The sequence below is a fragment of the Elgaria multicarinata genome, chromosome 2 (assembly GCF_023053635.1).
Source record: "Elgaria multicarinata webbii isolate HBS135686 ecotype San Diego chromosome 2, rElgMul1.1.pri, whole genome shotgun sequence".
NCBI classification, from domain to species: Eukaryota; Metazoa; Chordata; class Lepidosauria; order Squamata; family Anguidae; genus Elgaria; species Elgaria multicarinata.
In genome coordinates this window covers 112,408,874-112,435,543 of record NC_086172.1, presented here as the reverse complement: position 1 = coordinate 112,435,543, position 26,670 = coordinate 112,408,874, and the positions used below count along the sequence as shown (strand labels likewise).

Below are 26,670 nucleotides of genomic sequence, written 5' to 3'. Positions count from 1 at the left end.
CCTTATTCTCATAAATAGCAGATAGGGTTGTTAACCTGTGTTGTTCACTTCAAACTGCAGATGGAAGCTTACATAACTGACTGCTCCTCCATACAAAACAACAAAAATCTGTTATCCCTGCATATGGAAAACAAGCATGCCAAGGAGAAGATAGGCTTGAACCTTTTCCCATGACCTTTTCCCTGCGTTTTCTTCACGCAGAGGTTCTTCTCTTTTCTGTATAGAAGATCATTCTGTCATGTGAGCCCTAACCTGCAGACCCGGGTTTATCACCTCATTAATAGTTTGTATAAACAACACCTCAGACGTGACTAACCGATGACTAAGCCAGACTATCCATTTAAAACAGCCCTTCTATTGTGTTTTTTTGGCTCTCAAGTTTGCAACACGTACCTGCTGAGGCAAAAGCAACTCTTTCACCACACTGCCACCACTTTAAATGTGACTGGTAGATGATTTGTGATTGCATTAACGTCATGGGCACTCAATTAATAATGCCTGTGATATGACTGATGACCAACAATACAACTCCTTCATTCCAGACTCTCTTATGCCATTTCAGTGTAGATTTTTGAGAACGTCAACCATTTTTTGCTGGAGAAGTGCTTGTAGCTCTGTGGAAAACAATTGTGGGAAGGAAACAGAACCAGTGTGGTGTCGCTGGAAGTGTCCTCCATCAGTTTCACCTTGGTAGCAATTTAGCTATGGGCCTTTATAGCCTGGATTTGGCTTGTGCAATCAAAAGCAGAGAAGTGAAATTGACAAATAAAACCAACAAGCTCCTTTAAAACAGAAAGTAAGGCCTATGCAGGAATAGGGTTGGTCCATTTATGGGCTTGTCCTACCTCAGCACATGGTGGCTATAGGAAAACACTCAGCTTGTTGGAAAATCCCATCCACAGCAGCCTGTGGCAAGATAGGCATGGGAATGTTGTTGCCACACTCTGAACTGAGCCCAGATCAGCTTTTGGCACACCATTGCCAATGCTATGCTGGCATACCAGAATCTTGACTGATTTCAGATTTGCCACAGGCTGATATGGCTGGAACTAAGGTGATCCTGAGCTTTTGGTTGTGGCCATCATGCACGGAGGTAATCCTATTGTTCCATGCTATTTGAGTAATCAATATGTATAAACTACCGTTAATTGGGCAGCCTTTCCCCAACTCCGTTCTCCACCATGTATTTCTACTGGATGGAAGACAAAATTCTTAGAGGCAGCAAGTTACATATTTCCTTTTAGTCAGTCCACTTTTTCCTTCTCCATTGGAAACCTGCCTGCCATTGAACAAGTGGAGGGGCTGTGCGTGGTCAGAATGTTCTCTCAGCCAACATTACTACTACTACTACTAATAATTTATTTCTTACCCACCTCTGTTAGGGTCAAGGTGGGGAACAACAATAAGTATAAGATACATAAACTGAATTAGAAACATAGTATACATTATTAAAACATCCTAAAAACATCCTAAAATTCCACTGGATAGGCCTGCCGGAATAGACCAGTCTTTATAGCTTTCTTAAATGCTAAAAGACTATTAAGTTGATGAGTTACTCAGCAGGGCAGAGTGTCTGTGAGGACTGCTCCCCCGCTTCACAGATTTGGGCACTATTGGGTTTCCAGGATTTATATTGAGAATTTGGGCATCCATTAGGATGCCCATAGCCAATAGTCTTAGTTCCTTAAAATTAAACAACACCTATCTGTACAGACCACCAGCAGTCCATTCCAGGAAACAATTATAATGTCTGTTGGTTATGTATGCCATTAGGTAAATCTCAGGAGATCTAAGTGTTCTGTAAATATCAACATTTATTAATTTAACCAATACATAGAAGGCTTCAACAAACACTCTCAGGCCAGGACTATTTTGCTAGTTTTACTTTCACATTTGCTAGATCAGAATTTACTACAATTCTCTTTAAGGAACAATACAACACAGAAATCTCACTTTCATTAAGGCAAGGGCAGGGGGAGAGCTCTTACTTCACTTGAGTGAGCAGCAGACACAGCATAAATAAAGTACATAAATGTTCAGTTTTATCTTCTCGTTTCCCTTTTCTGTGCAACCAGGGGTTGCTGCTTTAGCAGACAAATGTGAATCTAAAGTCATACTTTTCTGTTGCTGTTTGGATCCCCCTCTCCTGAGTTTGCGCTCATAATCTTAAAGTCACTTGCCTTTCCTTAAGCAATACCCATTGTCCACTCCCCTAATAAAAATTCCCATTCCAAGCAGGCTCAATTGATTGTGTTGTCCACTCACTGGAGACTAGTACAGCCCAGTATTTGAGCCCCGCACATTCTTGCTTTTTAAGTGAGGCCTTCTGATCTAATTGGCTGTAGCAGCAGTTGTAGGGAAGCTACCCTAAAAAGACTTGTGAAGGAGTCCAGTTCACTGAGCATGGGGAGCAGCCTCAGTGAAGAAGCATCTCAGTCCCAATGACAAAGCATCAAGGTAAAAAGAAGTAAAGTATACACCCGCGTGAGTTTAGCAACAGGACAAGAAGGCCAGGACATTTGACCTTTCCCTGTCTTCTGCTAGTAAATAACTTAGTTTTTCAGGTAAACAAACCAAATAATAAAAACAGCTAAGAAGGTAGAAAGCCATCAGAGATGTGGGAGCTACCCAGTTTAGTGCACTGAGTGTCACATGCATGACTGTCTGCTGGACAGAATTGTGGGTGTGTACGAGCTGCAGTGAGACTTCTGGCCATGAGGGAACAAGTTTGTTCCCTTCAAGCCAAGGAAGGTGAGAGAGACAGATAAATTTGTGAATGAGTCCTTTGGGGATGTGATAAAGTGACATGTCCCAGGAAGACATATTCCGGGATGCTGCAGTCTAGGAGAATGAGGGTCTCAGGAAAAAAGAGAGTCACTCCAAGACAGAGGGAAATGATCCCTTAGGAGCGACCCATTCTTTGGAGGGCGAGCAAATGTCTTCTCATGCCATGGTTTATGTTAGCTTCACATAGGTTTATAACACTATCCATATGCTTTTTCACTCTCCATCCATGTTACCAGAAGTAAAATAGTGGACAGCGCAAGGAGAAATGTTATACTCTAGCTGTGTGGTTTTGCAGGTACTTTTGCGATATAGCTTAGTGTGTGGGGTGGGATAAAGATCTAACCATGATGCTGATTTTGAATGCCTCCAGCAAGAAAGAGTTCTATCGAAAAATAAATTGAATGGACAGAGGTTTGTGTTACATGGAAATATGAACAGATATGAAAATAAATGGTTGTAAGTATTCAAAACTGAAGTAGTCAGCTGTGTAACGTTCACAAGTTGAATACAAATCATTGATTAGTCATGCAAAAGACTGGTTTCATTGGACAGTGGTATCTGCTTCTTTAGATCATTCTATCAAATTGTATTTATCTAGGTATTCATTCAGACTCCCTAGCCTACATGTGCATTTAATTCCGCTTCAGGAGTATGTTTATTGTGTTAACAAAGAGCTTGGAATGCAAGACCCAGTGAATCTTCTAAGGACCATTACTTGCACTTTGCAAACTGAAACTGAATTTGTAGCAGAGGAATAAGAGAAAAGTTGGCTTTGAGTTTTCTTTCTCTTTAAAACTGGGAGTAAAAGTATTACGAAGATCCATTCACCACATACTTGTTATACTGAGTTGATGTTGGTTTATTCTGTATAAGTTAAAATACATGTCCCAGAGTTAATGTGAATAGTGGTTTAATTAAATATATTGCAGTGACTTTTATGGTACAACTAGTCAAGACGGCAGGGCTCTTGCAAGTTTAACTGTTGTGCTGAAGAAGGAATTTCACCAGGTGCTGCATGCATACATATGACACCTGCTAAAATTCCCTTTCCTATACAGCTGCTAAAGATACAGGAACCCTGTCCTCCTTTCCATATGGTCACCCTAACATACATCAGTCAAAAATACTACTGCTTTGGAAGACAATGTATTGCTTGTTTACAGGGAGCAAAGTAAGCAGCTAGAATACTGCCTTCTTAAAACTTTCGAATACAGTTCCCATACCTTGGTGGCTTTCAAAATGTGAGGTGCACACTTCGCTGAGAATTACTGAATGATTAGTGTTGAAGATGTGAATCTCTTTCTGAACTTCTAAGCTGGAGCCTCTGGCCATCCAGATAGACTAAAACTCCCATCAGCCTCAGCTGCCATGGCCAATGATCAGGGGTAATGGGAGTTGGAGTTCAACAACATCTGGAGAGCCCCAGGTTCCCCACTCCTGCTCTAAGAGCGTCTCATCTCTGGACCAGAAGGAAGAGCACTAGCTCATCATCTCTGAAGCATTTACCTGTACGCTCTGAACTTTGTACTAGTAGTTGTCACTCTGTAGATCAGTGGACTTTGTGTAATTAACATAGTGCTTCCTTCCCTAGGATCCTTCCACTAGGGATCTTAAAGCAAGCTCTATGTGCCCACGTGGTCTTGTTCCTTCCCGCTGCTTCTCCTCTAAAGGCCAAAGACATGAGTAAAAGATGCCAAGAGAGCAACTGTGTTTACCACACTTGGGAAGGCTGTCATAACCAGGTAGAGTGCAGTTCTTCAAGTATGGCTCAGGTCAAGCATTATCTCAGTAGCTTGCCTTAGGCAAGCCACCATCTCTCAGTATTTGCCATCCTTTCTTCATTTGCAAACTAGGGATAATAATGTTGGACCTACCTTACAGGGTTGTAAGTTTACTGAAGTAACGGAAGTGAAGTATTTTCAACCTTGTATAATGTTGGGGGGCGGAGCTGGCCGCCTGAGCAATGGCGGGTTTCTTCTGAGGCTCTAAGCGGCGTTTGCCGGAAAAAGCAATTATCTCTCTTCTAATGGGCATAAATCTTTGAGCAAACGACAGAAAATGATTATAAAAGTCACAGGAGCTGGAAAAGCTGAGAGATTTGAAGAAGGGAGGTGAGATGATTGATATTTAATACAATGTCTGTATAAACGGCAACACTATCGAAACCGAAAGTAACACTGACGCAGTTTAAAAAGAAGGAATTTATGCTTGCTGGACATTGATTTGTGTTATAACCTTTCATTCTTATCTCACATGGGAAAGATTGAAATGCTGGCTTTGTAAGGTGGAAGTTGTTGATTGGATTTATTGGCGTGGTGAGAAGGGGGGGAGAGAAGGTGGAAGAAGCTGCATTCGGCATTCGGTGAGGGAGATGTGGGAAGCTGAGAGGCTGCGAATGATTAAACTGATCCCCTCTAGTGAATGCTGTTGTGAACTGGATATTCCCCCCCCTCATGAAGAAAGAAAAAGTGTTTGATATATAACAGAGAAGCCAGCATAAGTTGCTAAGGAAGCGAGTTACACTCTAAGATTTATGCCCTACCCAGAAGAGTCCCATGCCTAACATTAAAAGAAAGATCAAAAGTTGGGCAAAGCTTAATATACAAAAAAAGAAAAAGAAAAAAAAAAAAAGAAAAAAGAAAAAAAGAAGAAAAAAAAGAAATAAGAAACCTTCAAATTATAAAAAAAAAAAGGAACTTTCAAATCATAATTTGGCATGCCTCTCCCTCCTGGAAAGGACAGCCCCTGGAGTTGAGCAAGAGGAGGAAGATAAAGACCCAGTCCCTTTGGATACAATACCAAATAAAGAAAAAATATGACTGAAGGAGGAGAAAGTGGTAGTAACCCTCCCTCGTTGATGGAGATCAGGCCCATTATAGCTGAAAATAACATTGTTATATTTTAAAAAAATGGATCAGCATATGAGTGAATTTAGACATTAATTGTGTATTTAGCGGATAAAAAAGGTGGAAAATTCGGATAAGATCAAAAAGATAGAGGCTAAAGCGGACTTGGACCAGAAGGAATAAGAGGCTTTTGAGAAATCAACTAATATACAATTTAAAGAATGGGTACTGTGATCGATTGCCTCGGAAGATTAATCTAGTAGATCTACTTTTTGAATAAAGCAGCTAAAGGAGTCGCAGGGAGAAGATCTTAGAGAAATCATCGTGAACTGGTTCAAGGAGCTGTTGCCGATATATCAATAGACGGATTGGATCCGGATCGAGTCCATCGTGTGGGGGGGCAAAACCACAAAGGGGCAAGAGACATTTTGGTGAAATTTGGTAATTATTATAAAAAAGAGCAAATTATGAAAGAATTGAGATTTAAGAATCAGATATAATATAAAGGCAAACCAGTGTAAATTTACAATGATCTTTCTCAACGTACATTAAATTGGAGAAGTAGTCTTAAACTAATAATGGAAACATTAATGAAGAATGAAATTCCTTATGCATGGGGTTACCCGGTTTTTTTTAAGATTTACATATGGGAGGAGGGAACACAGAGTAACCTCATTGGATCAAGGTAAAGATTTGCTGAAGAGGCTGGGTCTGGATGGGGAAGCAGATGGGGCTGGAGTGGGTGGGGGAGGGAATGAGGCTGGGACATCTGGAGAGTAAGAGAATTGTTAATTATGTTTGGAGATAATTGCAAATAAAAATGCTAATATAGAAACCTGCCGGCCAGGCACAGCACTGCCTCCCCCCTCCCCCTTTAAAGTAGATGGCTGGAGTACTAGACTCACGGGGATATGGGGGGGGATTAGAGTGGGGGGGTGGGGAGGGGGGGAAGGTAGGGGAGGAGGGATTGGGGTAGGAGGGTGGGGGTTTTATGTATGGAGTTTGTGTTTTTATGTAAGCAAGTTTGAACTGCTGAGCACAAGGGATCGGAAGAGATTTCAAAAGGGTGATTATGGATAAAAAGATAAAGGTATCAACACTCAATGTTAAAGGTTTAGGGGCAGTCGTGAAAAGGAAGAGAATAGAACAAATGCTTAATAAAGAGGGATCAGATATTATAATGATCCAAGAGACACACCAAGGCTCCGAGAATTCGAATATGATAAAATTAAAGTGGCTAGCCTATTATGAAAAGTCATTAGGGACATCAAAAAAAAATGGAGTGGCCACTTTGATTTCAAAAAAAAGTGGGTTTACATTAGAAGAGGTAAAAAAGGATGATAAGGGTAGATATCTTATGTTAAAAGGTAAAATTGAGGGAAAGGTCTATACTTTGATTAATGTTTATGCCCCAAATGAGAGGCATAGAGAGTTTTTTATAAAGTTGTTTAAAGAAATAGAAGAATTTAAGGAGGGGTATGTTATATTAGCGGGGGATTTTAATATGGTTATGGATAATAAAAGAGACAGGTCAAATCCCACTAATGTTGAAAAGAGAAACAATATGACTATATTGAATAAATTAATAAAAGAAAATGATTATTTAGATTCGTGGCGCTTACTTAACGGGAATAGGCCTGGATTCTCATATTTTTCCCCAGTTCATCATACATACTCCAGGATAGATCATATATTTGTTTCAAAAGACTTTGCAACGAGGATTTGTAAAATGGAAATGGGGGTAATAAAAGTAACTGATCATGCCTTGTTAAGTTTAGAATTTACAGTTAAGAAAGATTATAAAGAGGCATATAGATGGAAGTTGAACACAAAGATATTGAAATACAATAAAATAGTAGATAAAATTCGGAAGGAACTGTCGGAGTCATGGGAAATTAATGAAAAAGGAGGAACAGCTGGGTCAGTCATTTGGGACACCATGAAGGCTGTAGCAAGAGGAATCTGTATTAGAGAAACATGTAGTTTAAAAAGACAACAACGTGCAGAACAGGAAAAGTTAGAGATAGAAATTAAAAACTTGGAGGAAAGATATTGGCGAAGTAAAGATAAATATAAATTAGTGGAAATACAAGCTAAGAAGAAACAATTAGAAAATTTAAATATAGAAGAGATTCAAAAGAATTTAATGTATATGAAAAGGGAATATTTTGAAAATAGTGATAAGAACTCGAGGTTGCTTGCCAAGCTCACACAAAAAGAAAAAGGGAGGAATGGGATAGAAACGTTGAAAGATAGCCGAGGGAATTATTGTCATGCAATGAAAGCTAAAATAAAAAATTTTCAGGAATTTTATCAGGAATTGTACAAGGGTAAAGAAATTCAACAAGAAAAGGTGGAGGAGTATATTGGAAGGTTTATAAAGAAGGAAATAAAATCAGAATATAAGGAGTTAATGGAGTCAGTAATAACTCAAAGAGAAGTTGAAGAGGTTATTGATAAGTTAAAAGTGGGTAAATCACCAGGAGCAGATGGTTTGGGTCCAGAATATTATAAGGTCTTCAAAGATTGTCTAGTTCCAAAATTAATGGAACTTTATAATAGGATATTATCAGGAGAGAAGATACCTGAATCATGGGAACATTCAGTGATAATTCTGATCCCAAAACCAGATAAAGATTTGACTAATCCCGATTCTTATAGACCTATTTCTTTAATAAATCAGGATGCTAAAATTTTTACATCTATTATGGCCAAACGATTAAATAAATTCTTGGCAGAATATATAGGAGCAGATCAATGTGGGTTTGTGGTAGGAAGACATATGCATAATTTAGTGGGTAGAGTTTTAAATGTAATAAATGTAATAAAAAAAGCAAATATTAAGGCAGGTATTATGGCATTAGATATTTTTAAAGCTTTTGATTGTGTGAGCTGGCAGGCACTAAAGAGTATTATAGATAAATTGGGATTTGGAAATAAATTTAAAAATGTAATAGAACAGCTATATTCCCAAAATACGGCGGTAGTGGTGGTAAATGACGGACTTACTGAAAAGATACGACTAGCCAGAGGAACAAGACAAGGATGTCCGCTCTCGCCGGTCCTTTTTGTAATGGTTATGGAAGTTTTGGCGAAGGCACTAAGGGAGGATAAAGAATTAGAAGGAATTGGAGAGGTAAGGGAAATAAAGCTAAACATGTTTGCGGATGATACTTTATTGACCATTAAGAATCCATTAAGAAAATTAGAAAGAATTAAATATCAGTTGAGGGAATTTGAGGAAATTACAGGGTTAAAAATAAATTGGTCTAAATCAGAGATGATGTTGTTTAACTATACTAAGAGGGAAGAAAAGGATTGGGAAGTTAAGGGAATGGAATTGAAAGTTAAGAACGAGATTAAATATTTGGGAATTAAAATTACAAAAAATCTAGAGAATTTAGAAAGGGAAAATTTAACGAGGTTAAAGAAGGAGGTACTAGAGAAATTGGAAAAATATAAAAGATTAAATTTATCTTGGTTTGGGAGAATAGCTTTGATAAAAATGAAGATATTAGCTAAAATTAATTTTGTATTTAGGATGTTACCTATAAAAATATCAGAAACCGAGATAAAAAGTTGGCAAAATATTATTAATAAATATTGTAATGGAGAAAAGAGAGCAAGAGTGAATAAAAATAATTGGTACCTAAGCCAAAAAAAGGGGGGAATGGGTCTCCCAAACATAAAATTATACTACGTAGCAAATAGATTAAGACATGTTGTAGAAGCAATTATGGGAGTAGGAGATTTATATTGGATGGAAGAAAAAATTATAAGTAAGGTAGAGATGAATCTGGAGAATGTTTTTTTTAAAGATGGAGGAAGAAAGTGGGTTGGAAGTATAGATAATCCACTCCTGAGGACTCAATGGGAAATTTGGAGTAAATTTAAAGGGAAGCTGCTTCCGAGCAACTCTCCCTTAGCACCGATAATAATGTTAAAGAATTTCCCAGAGGATCTAAAGGGTAGATTATGTAAAATATTAAAAGAGAAAAATAAAATAAAATTAAAGGATTGGGTAAGAGATATTAAAACAAGAGAAGATATGGAAAATTTGTTAAAGGAGAAGAAGCTATCTTGGCTAGAATATGGTCAATTAGAGCAATGGAATAAAAAGTGGATTAAAGATAATAGAATGTGCAGAAAGATGACGAGGTTTGAAGAATTAGTAGTAAGTAAGGAGAAAGGAAAAGGAAGTAGTATAGTTTCAAAAGGATTAATGAGTGAAATATATAAAATATTGTTAGAGAAGGAGTTTAGAGAGAATACAGAGAAAATGATTTGGGAATCAGATTTGAAGATACAAATAGGGCGACAGAGCTGGGAGGGACTATGGAAACAAAGAGTGTTGAGAAGTTTATCAGTAAGAATAAAGGAGAATTATTTTAAAATTTTATGGAGGTGGTACCTAACCCCGGTTAGATTGAATAAGATAAGTGATCAACATTCAGCAAATTGTTGGAGAGGATGTGGGGAAAAAGGAACGTATTTACATATGTGGTGGCAATGCAAATATGTACAAAGATTATGGAAGATGGTGTTTTCAGAAATTGAAGAAATAGTGGGAATGAAAATAGAACAAACACCAAAAATAGCATTGCTGTCACTATTTGAAGATATAAAGTGTGGAAAAGGAACTATAGAGCTGATATCGAGTTTGTTGGTTGCAGCACGATTGATGATAGCTAGGAACTGGAAGATCCAAGGGGAATATTCTATTGAGGAATGGTATAAAGTAGTATGGGACATAGCCATTAATGATAAACTGACATGTAATATTAAGTGGAGAAAAGGCGTAACTAAAATAAATGAGTTCGAAGGAATCTGGAAACAGTTCCTAGTGTTCGTGTTTACTAAGGGAAGTGGGAAACCACCAGCAGAAGAAATGATTAGATTTTGGACTCAAGAATGATCCCGAGGTGGGGGGTGCACATTTATGTTAAGAATGAAGATGTTGTAGAGTGATAAGGCATATGTAATAGTTTTTGATATTTGTACTCAACAATTATTCAATATGTATGCAGCAGATATTTGATGTATTTTTTTTTCTTATTGTGTTAGTTTCAGTTATATTTTGGAAATGTTTATCTATGTTTATATAGTGTTGAAAATGAATAAAAATTAAAAAAAAAAAAAAAAAAACCTTGTATAATGTTCATATATCTAACACTATAGCGTTGTTAAATAGGATTTAGCCTTAGGGAGACTCACTACAATAAAATTTGAGAACCTGAACATCTGGGCAAGACCAGATGCTTTTGAGTGTTTCTTCAGGGTACTTTTATATGGAGGATTTGTGTGTCAGCATGCTTAATCAGCAAAGATGGGATTCCTATACTGATCCTCCTGAGTCTCAACACCAGTCTGAAGAATTAGTGGAGCCAGTGTGGGTAGCACAGTCAAAACTAAGGATTATTGCATCTGGACAGCATTTTGGCCTTTTCTTCTGGATACTTTGCCCACATGTTTAGTTTAACATTCAGCAATGCAATAAGTATCTATCTATCTATCTATCTATCTATCTATCTATCTATCCAAAATTATTTATAAGTTGCCTTTAAGAGTAGTGAAGGAAGGATGTATCTAGATGTGCTTTAGCAGCTCTATTTTTGATTGTTTGCAATACTAGCCCCTTGGAAACCGATGACAAAATAGAGCTTGCTTCTACATGTCTTGCATACCTTAAAAAATCTGGTTACGTAGAAAGTTACAGGATTGCTCTTGCAGTGTTAATAAGGCTAAGGCTGGAAATACTGCATTCCTTTCTGCAAAATGTGTGTTTCTGTGTTCTCATTAACATCTGTGAGTTGGGTGTGTTAATTGCTGAATGTGCTGAGCTATTTATGTACATATGTAAATATTTAGGGATGGCTTTCAGTGTTACTGTGAGAGATGCCAGTTATTTCTTCTAATTACTCACATCCGTAGTCTCTTTCTTGAAGAAATATTTGGCTGTGTTCAAAAGTTTTGTAAAATGATTAAATAGCACATTGGTCATTGCCACAATCATAATGAAACAAATATGCATTGCCCCACGGAGATAAAAGGGAAGTCAGCATCTTTAGAATGAAGAAATAATAATAATAATAATAATAATAATAATAATAATAATAATAATACACATAACATAAATGAACAGAAATAAATATACTTTTTTAAGACCTTGTGGATTGACTTAGTACTTAGATGAGGTTAGACACTACTCTAATTTCAGTTCTTCTATATGTGTGAATCATTCAAGATGAGTAGAGTCATAGGTTGTATTTGAAGCTTCTCTAGGAGATTTCATGAACAGAGCAATTGATAAGCTTTTTCTTTCCTTTGAAGCCATTATTTTTCCATTAAGAATTGTGTGGAGAATGCTAATTGAGTTCTTACTGCTTGGTGTCTCGTACAGATACTATCACTCACCATTAGATATTTATTGCCTTTTCAAATATGGTATCTTGAATCTTAGGGAACTGTTGCTGAGATAATAGAAAATTGTATAGCAGAATTGAAGATATAGCAATCAGAATATTGTTGATGTTTCTGGAACTAGCTGAAAATTCTTGCTCAGTGCCTTTTGATAGACAGAAAATATTTCTTCAGGGAGCATTGATGGCAGATGGCTATTGAGTCAGGATCCCACAGATACTTGAGAAAAGGCTGGAGAAGCAGTTGGGAGATGGAACGTGGTGAGGAAATGAAAGATTCGATGGTCTGTTCTAGAGATGGTTAGAAAAAGAACCCTTGCTTAACCCTACTACTAACTGATGGTTATGTGAAGGTTCTTCTTCTGAACATCTCTAGAACTCAGGCTATTGTCTCTTTCAGTCTCTAGTATTCACAAGGAAACTGAACCTGTAATGGCTTCTCTTGGAACTTCTTACAACTCAAATGTTTGGGGAGGCATGCACATGAAATAATACTTACATGGATGTAATCCTGTGAGTTTGCAATTAAGCTTTCTCTTGGTAACTAGTCTGCCGCACAAGTACATGCTTATATACATAGAAGTAAACCAGATTTTAGGATAAGTAAGATGGTTAGGAATTAAGAGTCTAGAAAAAGACCACGGAAAGGAATATGTCATGGTATCTTCTAATAAGTTTGAAGTACCAATATTTTTTTCTCCCCCAGGTGGATTATATGCATCACTCCATTGGTGAATTAGCTTTAGGGAGCAGTCCTATGTCCCCTAGACAGTAAGCTCCACCACACCAGCGAATTATCACATACTCTCCACTCCTGGTAGGAGGTTTTGCAGCACAGTACTCACATGACGTCGTCCCTGTCCTGCACTCATCTTGGCCCTTCCCCTCCTTGTTGTTTTATTTTGGTGCAGGGAAAGTCTGGATTATTTTCCCCTTTCACTTTTTCCTTTGTTGGTGGTGTGTGCTAATGGAGACTTGCTGACGAAAGGGGAGGGCAGAGTGGTTCTCCTCCTCCAGCACATCGTCGTCAGGACTTGTTATGTTGCTTGGATGGACTTTTTTGTACTCCAACTGCCCCCCCCCTCATTGCCCGCAGAAACGGAGCCCAGTTGAAACCTTAATAGTAATTGATAAATAACAAAGCCAGAGCAATGGGGGGTAAAGAGCCCACACCCAACAGAGTATGACAGCCAATGAACTGGGGGAGGAAAGAGAAGGGGCAGGGTGGAGCGGAATAGCAAACAAACTAAAACCCATGTGAAAGGGACCATGTGTGATGGAGCTGTTGATGCGCTTATGAAACAGAGGTAAAAACATGGAGACAAACCATAGGAAAAAAGATAGGTGTGATGGAGCCCAAGGTCTTGAGGACATGGGATTGTTTGGGTTCCTGAATCCGAACTCAGCTCCACAAAACCATGCTCCCCTCCACCTCATAGCCAGTGCTGAGAGAATAGCGCCAGCTACCTCTCCATGCTTGCTAAATGGAGCACGGAGACAGAGAAAAGTGAGAAGAAGGGGAGGGAAGGAGGCTGAGGCAGCTGCTTAAGCCTTTTCCTATTGCTGCCCCAGCCTTCTTCCTTCCCCTTCCCTGAAGCCTCCACTAGATGGGCGGAATTGCCCATCTAGGTTTAATGCAGCACGAGAGGCACAAGGTGCCCCCCACTCTCCATTGGATACACACAAACCTCCAAGTTTGGAGGCTTAAGTGTACCCAGGGTGCAACCCATAGGACTTATCTAATGCAATGGTGGTTATTTTTAAAAGCTACAAAATCTTTTGCCAATTGTGGATATACTGAAACCAAAGGTATATGGACAACTTTTAAATATCGTTATCATAGGAAGGTACGTTAGAACATTGGTTTTCAGCTGGTGGGTCATAGCTACAATTAAGCCTGGTCCCTATCCAAGGGGAGTCACACCATGGCATCACTACTATGATTTTGCTGTGTTTTCAAGGACAAAGAGAGAGTGCTAGACCCGGGGGTGGGGGAGTGGAGCTGAAGTTGGCAGTTGGATACAAGTTGGTCTCAGTTAAAGATGTCTTCTGATATTTTCAGGCCATTGCTTAATTATGTTGTCTCATTCATTAATTTTACTAATTTAAGGAGCTTATATGAACCATGCATGCGGTTGATGTGTATATAATTTAAAGCACAAGGCATCAAACCCAAGAAAAAATCTTTGATAAATTACAAGCCTGTTTATATTTATTTTCTTTCTCACATGAGTAACAACCATCATGCATTTTAATAATGCTGTTAGGACTGTCCTTTTGTAGTTATTTTTTATTTATTTTATTTTAATGTCTGTACTGAAAGTCACTTTTATACTTCATCTATTGAGATGCAGGTATCAAACAGCGAAATTACCTTGTAATTGTGTGTTACATATTCAGACTGAATTCTGGTTAGCTGAACTGAAGTGCTCATAGCATCTCATTAATTTTAATAAGCTATTATTGTCACTGCTACATTCTGTGTGCAGAGGGAAATAGCTGCAAATGTGATCAATAAACTAGAAGGATGGAAGAACATTAGTCAGCAGTGGCTGCTGTATGTGTCTGAATATCAAGATCATCATGCTAAAAGAAACCCACATGAATGAGGGGAAAGGTTCACTCGTTGACCCAACTCATGTATATCCTGACTGCATGGTTGCCAGCAATGGAATGAATCGTGGACAGTCAGCTGTTTAGTTTGTAGAAAGGTCCAGCAACATGATTCCGGCTACTATGCCTGTGGGATCCCCACCCACCACTGTAGGTTTTCCCTGACGGTTACAGTCAGGGTAATGCCTCATACAAATAACTAACTGCACAATTGGATTTCCATGCAATCTGACATTACAATGGCAGCCAAACTGCCAGGATAAGATAATGCCTTACTTACTCATATAAGTCTGTCACTTAACTGCAACATCAAGTAGCAATGCCAACCAACTTGGATGGCTGTAAAAGGGGATTAGACACATTCATGGAGGAAAAGACTATCTATGGCTACCAGTCATGTTGTCTATATATTATCTCCAGTATCAGAGGCAGTAGGCCTATATATACCAGTTGATGGGGAACATGGGTGGCAGGGTGCTATTGCATTCATGTCCTACTTTGGGGCTTCCCTTAGGCAGCTGATTGGCCATTGTGGGACGGACGCAAGAAATAAGAGATGACACAAGTGCTGGAATTAAACTGGGCCACTTTTATTCAAGATCTGCAAAGGGTTCTCACCGGGCATCCAGCCAGGCCTCTGTTCAGGCCTTACTAAGTGAAGGGGCGAGCTTTCCAGGCCCAGCGGGTGGCGCTCCGTTTTGCCGCCCTGCTGTCCATCCCCTACGTGGGGTAGGGAGACCTTCCCTTGTCACCCCCAACCCATGCCCCGCAGGCTCAAGGTGGGTGAGAGAGGTCGGCCTCAAAGGTGGTCTTTATCCCCCAGCCTGGCCACAAGGCTCAACACTGGGAGCCCTCGGGAGTCACCAATCACTGTAACAGTGCCTTGGAAGCTCACCATTATATTCCCTCTGGATGCCCTTCCCTACCTGCCTGGAATTAGGTGACCAAATTAACTCGCAGCCAAATTGACCTAGTTATACTCCCCCGCTGTCTTACAGTGTGGAGTAGGCGAAACAACTCACGTCCAATTCAGAACATGAGCAAAAAATTCCTACTCGGCCCCCTATTGGCAACCAGTAGATCACACTGTCTACAGGGAGGGAGGGAGGGAGCCGCAGAAGCAAGAGGGCTTGGAGGGGTGAGCCACATACTTTTAAAAGGCCAAAACCCCTCCCAGCCCTAGTGGCGCGAAATCCTGCCAATGCAGGATAGCCACGTCTCTTCCCTGCTCTGCCCACAAATCCCTCCCCATGCCCAGGCTTTGCTGGGCATGACAGAATGGGCCTTGTGTGAGCAGAATGCTGGACTAGATAGGTTTGGTTTGATCCAGCATGTTCTTAATTAATGACTTTCTTGTGTGAATGGGCCATGATAAATATAACACCATAGATAGAAAATAGGTAAAGCACAAATGCTTTTCAACAGAATTCCTTCAGCAGACAGTCATCAAGTATACAATCATCAAGTATGAGAAAATGAATTGATGGACATGCATGTGTGAATGAGCCTCAAGTTATTGCCTCTTGCAGAGATATGTTATTTATTTATTTATGACATTTTTATACCGTCCAATAGCCAAAGCTCTCTGGGCGGTTCACAAAACTACAAAAAGCATAATAAAACAACCAACAGTCTAAAAACACAAATACAGAATACAATATAAAAAGCACAACCAGGATAAAACCACACAGCAGAAATTGATATAGATTAAAATACGGAATTAAAACAGCAAAGTTTAAATTTAAGTTAAATTAGGTGTTAAAATACTGAGAAAATAAGGTCTTCAGCTGGCAACGGAAGGAATACAGTGTATTCCATGTGGGTGGAGTGCTTGCCTATGCAATAGCTGGCTTCACACAGTGGCAAATTTCTGCACTTTTATGAGCCCTACATTTAGAATGAGCTTCATGCGGGTTAGTTGTAATAAGCTGTCACAATTGCAAAATTATGTTCTTCCGGAATGGAGGATCAATGCTTGGGAATCAAGGTAAAAAGTATTCAGAATAACAAATGACCTACATATTTAAAATCAACAGCTGCAAAGAGGAAACCCTCCCCTAGGCATTTAGTCAGGAAAATGAAATCTGTCACTGCCTACCATCCGATTAAGGGGTGCTCTGATCAAAACCCATTACAGTAGGCTCTGCTCTGACACTTGCTATTTGCCCAGGTGACTGAACACAAAGGGCCTCATGGGTCTGAACACTACACACATACACACACACACACACGGACTGACCTTTATTTCATAATAAATGGACAGGAAGTTGAGGTGTAGTTCTCAACAGTGCCGTAAAGACCATAGAATATTTGATAAGACCTGTAACTGACCTTGAACTGCAGTCTGCTTCAGGCACTTGTCCCGTGAAGCTAAAGGGGAGAGATGTAGACACACCACTAGCTTCTTTATACGGTGTTGTAGCAGAAGGAGCTCCACAATGGCATTACAATGGCATGTGAGAACATAACAATGCTTAGCACTGTGTTGAAAAGGATTTGTATTCATTATTGTAACAAGCTAGGTCAGTGTTACTACATCCATAATGTGGACCTTGGTCTTTTTAGTAAATTAATAGTAGAGGGAGATTTTTTAACTGGGGGCCTCCTCTTCATAGCTCAGTTTCTAAGCCGTAGTGCTTCCCTCTATTCTGCCCTATGGCGCAGGGCGACTAGACCGGCAAAAAGACTGTACAAGGACCAGGTGAAAGTTACCTTGGAGAGGGTTTTCACAAGGGTGATGAAAGGCCTCATTTTCTAAATAGGCTTGTTATTTCCTTCCTTGTCAATCCGACTCAGATCAAAGAGTCTTGTAAAAGTAGTATTTTATACCATTAATAGACCGAAGACAGAGCCACTGCAAAGGAAAAAAGCATCTTGGCTTAACATGATAGATAAACAGTGAGGGGAGGACCCATGCTTTTACCAGCAAAAAATACACTGAAATATAGTTGAAGCTTTTTAGCATGGTAATAACTCTTTTGCTTTCAAGCTTCATGATCCGTAGGAAAAGCATACCTAACTCAAGAAATGCCCAGTATAGTAATAAATGTAATTTTCAGTTCATTTAAATGCCTGAAAGGAATGTAGAAAGAGCAAGACTGTAGGAGAGTTGCATCTCAATTAATGTGTTTAAGGAAAGAATTAATAGAAACCGAGATAACGTTTAATAGGAGTTGAAAGCTGTTCTGTTATTTTAGAAAGAAACTAACAATGGAGCGTGTTAGTCTAACTTATGGGTCTAATCTAAGTATGACTAACATTGGACACAGCACACTTTCTCCTCCATTATTTGAAACTATGCAAGGTGCTGGGGTGGGGAATATTTGGTTATTATGTTTATTTCCTACGATAGTTTTAAACTTCTAAACATTTATATTGTATTTTATCATGTAGTATTTATGGTTTTAATTGTGAACTGCCCAGAGAGCTTCAGCTATAGGGCAGTAAAAAATGTCATAAATATAAATAAAGAAATACTGCAATCATGCAGCCCACTTCTGATTCCCTTAAGCATGTGTTTGTGAGTGTTAAGTGTTCATTGTGCAACACATGGCTGCAAAGGGCCTATATTGCCTTGTCAGTGCATATCAACAAAGCAGTTGAAGGATTTATGGCCTTGTGGTTTTAATGGGTTGCTTGATTTACCTGTAGTGAAATCTAGGAAGGTTGCTTATAATGAAGATGGTTTGATAGCAAAGACGCACTAAAGAATTGGCAGGAAATGTTATGGCATGAGCTTTGGTCACTGTTGTTGCCATCCATCTATATTTTTTTATGGATTATTCATAATTAGGGAGCTATACTGTGAAACAAATTTATTACGGATAGCATTTGTTCATAGTTTTGTGAATACAGAATGGTGTGCCAAATAAACTTTAAGAAGGCCAGTTTCCAAAATGTGATGAGATACCCATGATTGTGCTCCAGTCCCATAAGCCTCTTGATGTCCTGCTTACTTTTGTTCCATTGAAAAGGTAATTGGCTGGACTGTCCATAATTTGCCTGGTTAAAAGTTGGTATCCTTGGGTGGGCTCCTTCCCTGAAAGGCGACCAAGAAATAATTTAAATAAATAAATGAATAATAAATAAATCCATATGTGAATTTGTGTACCAGCACTGCATGATCAAAACCAAGTTGCAGAACCCTAACACTACAACCCTATATATGTCTGCTCAGAAGTAACCCCCATTTAGTTCAATGGACCTTATTCCCAGGTAAGCGTGTATAGGATTGTAGCCTAACAGTACACTAATAAGGTAACATTTTGGAAGTCTTCAGTAGTATCTTCTGCTAAATCATCTCTAAGGAAACATTTGTTTATTGTTTACTCAGTTTTCTTTTGTATGACAAGCAAGAAATAGGAGCATCTAGATTGTAAGCAAAATCAAAACCGTATGAATTATGATGTGTCACATTACACTGTAATCTTGTAATCCAGTAATGATAGAGTCAAAAGTCAATCGGTGTTGCTTAAAATGGTTAAGTACTATTTTATATGTTTTAAAAAAGCAATCCCATATTTTTTCATGTGCATATTTGCTCATCTGAGATAAGTGGTGATATTGGTGGATTAGAACCCTGTCCCAAACAGGGAAGATATTTCTTGATGAGGGAGCTTGAAAAGTGTTTTTTGTGTTGGTTATAGTGGTTTTGTATTTTTCTACACAAATGCTATTATTGCTCCCTATTATGATAGATATAAATATAAACTACATTAGCATGCATGATATATACATTTCAGTACCAAGTTAGGCATGAGTCTTTAGACCCATATAGTTTCTACAAAGAGATAAGGAGTGGAGGTGTCTTCCATAGGAGCTCAATAATAGGAAATATCACTACCGAAGACAGCTGAGCACACCAAAGACCACACTGGACTAGATCTGGGTCTTATGTATGGTCAGCATTGTTTTTGACTACTCATGCTTTGAAAATGTATTTAGGGGATCTAAAAGGCCATTGCTTCAGATGCTACAGGCCTACCCCAGGTCAATGAAAAATCAAGAATTTTTAAGATGTGTTGATTCCTGTTGTTGTTCCCCGCCTCGATCCAAAGGGAGAGGCAGGTAAGAAATAAATATTATATTATTATTATTATTATTATTATTATTATTATTATTATTTTAATTAAACCCTGAGATATGGACCTAGCAACACTACAGTACCCTGCAGCATTTAAATTCCTTAGGTCTTGCTCAACACTTTGTGTCATTCTGTTAGCACAAATGATGTAGAGGATATTGCCCAAAGGACCAAAGTCTAAGAAAGTGATTTGCCTATGACTATCTCGCAAAGGAGGAGACATTTAAACCTGGAATTCTATTATACTAGAGTAGCTCTCATATACGGAGTAATGGTCACTTGCAAGAAACTTTTACTAAAAATGACACACATGGGAAAAACACATACATGGGAGAAGTTATCATGGAATACAGTGAGCATTTTTTTCCCCAAATAAACGTCTGATATACCATATAATTGTATGATTCTTCATTTTGAACAGGTTTTATATTCAAAACAAATAGTCATAGATTTGGCTCAGGATTATTGCGTACAGTTCCAAAAGGGTTTAAGCTTTTGCTAATATTTATGCCAATGTGTTTTTAAACTTGATCATAGCCTAAACACGTTTTTTAAAAAAATATGGGCAAATTTTATAGTTCTTAGTACATAACATGTATTCTGAATAGCTTCTAGTACAATGTCAAGCATATATATTATTTCCTTATATTTTATGCTTAACTTGATTTATCATATTTGTTTAGTCTGGACATCACTTGCATATTTTCACCATGCTCTTGGCTTGAGCTTGCTGTGAATTGTCTAACATGCACGAACATTCACCATTTTCATCACTGTCCAGTTTAGAGCAAGAAAATATGCTTTATTACTAACTATCTGTACTAAGTTAAGATCTTCGTTATTACTATATATGGATATATGTTGTTTTCCAGTGCTCTTACTGATAGCATTTTGTGCCTACCAAGAACCATGTATTGAATTCAAACAGTGACAATTATTATTATTATTATTATTATTATTATTATTATTATTTATTTATATAGCACCATCAGTGTACATGGTGCTGTACAGAGTAAAACAGTAAATAGCAAGACCCTGCCGCATGAAGTAATATTAGTACTGTAACTCTTTTTTTGACCCATCTCCAATAAACTGCTGGCAGATTGGCAGTTCACAACAAAATCCAGCAATTTATTGGCTAGGCCATGATCTACCATTTACTGGTAACTGATTTATAACATACATTGGTTGCAATGCAAAGAGCTTAGATTATGCCTCTATCTTATTGAAATCAGTAGGATGTAATCACACAAATTTGTCAACACATCAGATCTTTTTTTTTTTTTACACAAATCTATTGTAGGAATGTGTGCACACATGTACTAGTCTGTACCATACTAGAACTGATTACTTCTTGCCAAACCTCTATTTTTGTTGGTCTGTATGGTTAAAATTATTCTTTGTGTTGGTTGGACCATGTCACAGTGTGGGTATGGAGATTCCCCATGTGATGGCACCGATCCATGCAATAAGACGCTCTAAGCATTATAGTTGCATCTTACCCATAGCACAAACTATGCGCAAGTCCTTAGATAAGCAGCATTGAAACAATATTTAGATAAGTGATTTAAATCTCTCTCTCTCTCTCTCTCTCTCTCTCTCTCTCTCTCTCTCTCTCACTCTCATATTAATCAGAAAAAATACAGTTACTGGGCATCATCCAGCCTAATTAAGTCCATAAGAAGAGCCATGCTGGATCTAATCAAGGTCCATCTAGTCCAGCATTTGATTCACACAATGGCCAACCAGCTGTCGGCCAGGGGCCAACAAAGCAGGACATGAGTGCAACAGCACCCTCCCATCCATGTTTCCAAGCATACTGCCTCAGATACTGGAGGTAGCATAAAGGCATCAGGACTAGTAGCCATTGATAGCTTTCTCCTCCATGAATTTGTCCAGTCCCCACCTTTCAAAGCCATCCAAAGTGGTAGCCATCACTTCATATTGTGGTAGTGAATTTCACAGTTTAACTATACACTGTGAAGAAGTACTTCCTTTTACCTGTCCTGAATCTCCCACCAATCAGGGATTTCAGATAAGAATGTGTTTAAATCTTGCTAATTCAAATAAATGGATTGCACCTTGGGTGGGTTGTATGTAGATTGTATCTTGTGCACAGAACAATTAGCTGTGAAGGAACAGGAAAATCACTTCATTAGACAACTGAGGCCAGCCTATGACACAACTTTTCTTTTTTTATTATTTATTTATTTATTTATTTATTAATTACATTTTTATACCGCCCAATAGCCAAAGCTGTATTCTTCTTTGGTGGATTATTGTCCTATAGCTATGGCCAGTGATATTAAAATACTATAACTTGAAAATACCATTGACATTGAAGTTTCTTTTCAACAAAGCTGATAATTATCCACTGCTATTTTAGTATAAAGAATTGATCTTGATCTTGTAAGGGTTCATTGCTATGCATGTATAGACAGAAAAAGGTCCTACAGCTCACAGCATTCCCTAGTCAGTGATAGAATTGTGCCCTAAATTAATTTGACTTTAAAATGGAAATATTGCTTGATGTCCAATAAAGTTTCACCATTTGAAAAGGGATCTTATACTTTTTATTTATTGTTCATCTTTTTTATTTAAGAGTGACTATGCCCCTGAAAAAAATAATACAAAAAATCAAGAGGTTTTTTTTCTTAAAATGACACACAATTTAGTTCAATGGATGGAACTTATATTCATAATTTCTCCCTACTTGAAATCTATACTTTTCAAAACTCTCTGCATTCACTTTCTGCTTGTACTTACTGTAGTAACTTTGTTGTTGTTGCTATTGTTGCTGACAACAACAGTGAGTTAATGGAATTAAATGCAGATTGTTGTGGTGAAGAATTATCTATGAGCTAAATATCAGTGAAAGACCTTTTTGGAAATACTAATTCCAGCAAGTGACATCAGACACAAGTGATAGCTTCAATTCTCTGTTTTATGTTGTAGCTACTTTGAGTATTTGTTTCTTTGGAGTTTTTTCCTCCACTGCACAAAAGGTCAGAGCTGCCTTAAGGCAAACAACACCTTCAGAATGAAGATAGATTGATTTTACTAGCCGAAAGCTAACATTTGACACACAGCCAAGACCTAGGTAATGGGTTTGTTATGGAAGAAGACGCTAAACTGGCAAGAGTCAATTGGACTGGAACCATCTACAAAGCCTGTATAATTTGCTTCTGTTGCCATGGGCAGCAGACTCAGACAGGAAATCATGGTAGAATGGGAAGACGTCCAACACACATGCCAATAGTGTCGGGCTTTCAGTCGAAAGAACCTGAGAGAACAGCATATCCAGTGCTACTAAGCGATCAGTGCGAGGAAGAGCTGAGACGATTCTAGTCTCTTTCTATTTATATGCACATTTTACAGGCATGGATATTTTCTACATTAAGCATTACTTCTGCAAAATTCTTTTTATTTGTATTGGCCTTCCTTTATTACTGCATTGCATTGTAACTCCACTGACTCAATTTATTGTCAGCAGAACTCTATGATGAGTATATAAATGGAAAAGTTTCCAGCCTTTTTAGGAGCCTTGCTGGATTAGAGCAAAGGTCTATTCCTATCATGTGCTTTCTAACAGTGACCAACCAGATGCCTCCATGAAGCCTGTAAGCAGGGCATGAAGGTAATTAGACAGGTAAGTGTTGTAGGTAGTGGTAGCCACTGGTAGACTATCGTTGCATCGTTTGTTCAATCCCCTTTCTGCTTTCTCCAGCACTAGGTGTCCAGCACTATGCCCTGTCCCCCTTGGTCATCTCCTCCTCTTCCTCCTCCTTCTGTTTACAGTCTAAACTAAACCCCCACCCCAATGCTTTATCCTTTCTTTGCAAAGAAGGTGGTCTAGCTCTTCATCATATCAGTTGCCCTTTTTTACCCCTCTTTCAGCTCTCTTTGTGATGGGGCTAGCACAAGGACAGGGAGCATGTGATCTTTCAGATGTTGTTGGACTGCAACTTTTATATTGTATTTTATATTATGGTTTTATACTGTTGTTTTATACTTTGAATTGTCTTAACTTTGTAAACCGCCCAGAGAGCTTCGGCTATTGGGCAGTATAGAAAAACAACAACTCCCATCGTCTCTCATTATTGGCTATGTTTGCTAGGGCTGATGGGAATTTCATTCCAACAACATCTAGAAGTCCACATGTTTCCTGCCTGTGGGCTATTTATTTATTTATTTATTTACTTACTTATTTTATCTATACCTCACCTTTCTACTAAAAAATGGCATTCAAATGGCTATCAGAACTTTACACAGTATTCCTAATGTGGCCACAGCAGAGATTTGCACAAGGGCATTACCATACTGACTGCTTTGTTTCCAATAACTTTCCTAATAATACCTAGATGGTATTTCTCTTCTTCACTGCCACCAATGGAGATTTCCTTTCTTTCTGTAGCCCAGGGGGCAGGGGTGAATTTAGGGATGGGGGATAGCTGGATAGGAACATATAACTATTCCCTACTTTTGCTTGGTGATCCAGATCTGAATTTGGGGGGCCCATGTGCTTATTCCAAAGTAAAATAGGTTCACCTAGATATGACACATTTAATGTAGTGTCTAGCTTAGCCATTGAGTTGAGGCTTTTTTCAGTGAGCTATCCAGCATGATTGCAGGAACTCTTTCCTGGTTAGGAGCTGCCAGTTCAGACCCTATCAGCATAGATGTGAAGTTGCTTCAAGTGTGCATCACTTTACACTTAATTACATTGAACTTCATTTGTCATTTTGACTCTTGTCAAGGAGCTCAGTATATTAGTTTTCACTCTGTTCATAGCACAAAATGAAGAATGGAGGAGTGGAATTGTAGAAGGGTCGGAGCACAGGTTTTTAGTGAAAAGGGCGTTGTGCTGGAAACTATGTGACATGAAGAGAGGTAAGGAGATGCTTGTTTGATAGAATCCTAGTTGTCCTTCATGTCTCTTTCCTTTTTAGCATTGTAGCGTTGATCCTTGCAAAGAATCTAGTTGGGTTTCACTTCCAATTCACTTTTTGCGTTATGTACTTGGTTCTGAAATTGCAGTGGGAAGGAGCAGTCCTCCAGTGTTGGCAATTTCAAAGCTGAAGACAGGCAGTTCTTCACCAGGAACTTACTGTTCTCTATTCACACAATTGCTACCTCTGTGAACACACACACCTGATTTTTCCAAAGCTCTTGGGCACAGTTTTCAGAAATCCGTAGCCGAGTTTTCATTCTTTCCAGAGAAGTTACATGAAACCAGTTGAGGTGCAGGGAGGGAATACAGATTGTCTTTTGCAGCTAGAACTCTAGAAACGTGTTAGGAAAAAAGCATTCATATTTGGGATGTTAGCATGACTTCATGATTTATGAGACTTGAGCATCACTTCATTAATCTTCCAAAAAAAAATTAATACATTTTTTTTGTCTTCATGTAGATAGCAAGTGAGACAGAGGCTCCAGCCTCAAGACTTCATTTGCTGTCTTACTGCAGGGATATTGTCCAATCCTGAATTATTGGAGCTGAGTTGTCCATTTAAAGTCTTCAGTTTGCAATTCTGCAGTGTCTGAATGTAAACTGTCTAGTGAACATGACATCAGTTCTAAGTGTTGGCTTTCCCAGTTCTTCATGTAAGAAAAGCCAGAAGTGCAGCAAAAGAGAAGTGCATGGGATTCTTTGGCAACAAGTCACAGTGGAAAGAGTTTCCTGGAAGAATTTTGAAAGCAGCTGGGCTAAGCCAGTAGTGTAAGAGTTCTCTGATAGCAGGCCTGGGGAAGTGGTGTTAGGGGCTTTCCCCCCACAACAGAATGTTCCCGCCCCGGCTGCAGTCCTACACACTAATTTGGAAGTAATTGAAATCAGTAAGATTCACTGGCCCCATTCAGAAGACACCTTAAACCATGGCTTTAACCACAGTGGTTAAGCCAGAAAGCTGAGCTGTGTTCAGAAGACACCTTAAACCATGGCTTTAACCACAGTGAATAAATCAGAAAGCCTTATTCACAGTGGTTAAAGCCATGGTTTAAGGTGTCCTCTGAACGGGGCCATCGTGAAGGATGCGTGCGAATTTCACTTCAGTCTACTTTGGATAAGAATGTACAAAAATTTACAAAGTTCTCTGTATTTGGAATAAACAGAATTTAAGATTTAAAAATTCAAATCCAGAGGTGGGGGCTGAAACTGATAAATTGGTCCATCCAGGACCAGAGCAATGAGTGCTTAGCTCTTAATAGGTTTGAATCCCTGTGTAGTCTGCCTTATTTATGATGCCAAATTAGGGTTGCCACCTCTCTTTTTTTTTTCTCCTGACAGGCTCTTCATCTTTAACAGCTACACGGTGTGCAAATACATCATGGTCCTCTCCATGCTGGGACTAGCTGCACCTATTGAATTTGGCTGGTTTAGATCAGTGTGTTACTTTTATAAGAATGTACCAAAATTCTGTAAGGTCTTCATATTTAAGAGAGAAAGAACTTGAGATTTTAAAAATTGGAATGCACAAAAAAAGTTTGAAACTGACAGTGGCATATGGTGGTGGTGGAATTAAAGCAGTGGAGCGCAGAAGGCAAAGGAGGGCTTGAGCTTCACTTCTGTTCCCTGAAGGCGCCATTTAGTGGTACAGTTAACTGGGGCCGGGGGTGGGGGGGCTTTCTGCTTTATAGCCAAATTGATGAGCAGATTCTCATGAAGAGCAATTTTTGATCAGTTTTAAAACTTAGCAATTTTAGAATGGTTTTAAAGTCTGTTTTGATATTTTGTAACACCCAGAACTCAGCGTTCCTTCCTGCCTGTCTTTCTGCCAGGCAGGTAGAAAGACAGACTGCTGATACTAGAATCAATGATTGTGCCAAAATGGGATCAATCATCTGCAGCACATAAGAGAAACTACCTGTTAGCTGCTAGGGCAAGTTCAGAAGTTAGAGCAAACTTTCCTTGTTTATTTAAATG

The 26,670-nt window shown here is 38.7% G+C and overlaps 1 protein-coding gene across 1 annotated transcript in view; it reads left to right on the top strand.

Moving 5' to 3' along the window:
• The window catches only part of ABTB2 (ankyrin repeat and BTB domain containing 2), a 173,928-nt gene that overhangs the window by 3,124 nt on the left and 144,134 nt on the right, over positions 1-26,670 (top strand). The window lies entirely within an intron of this gene.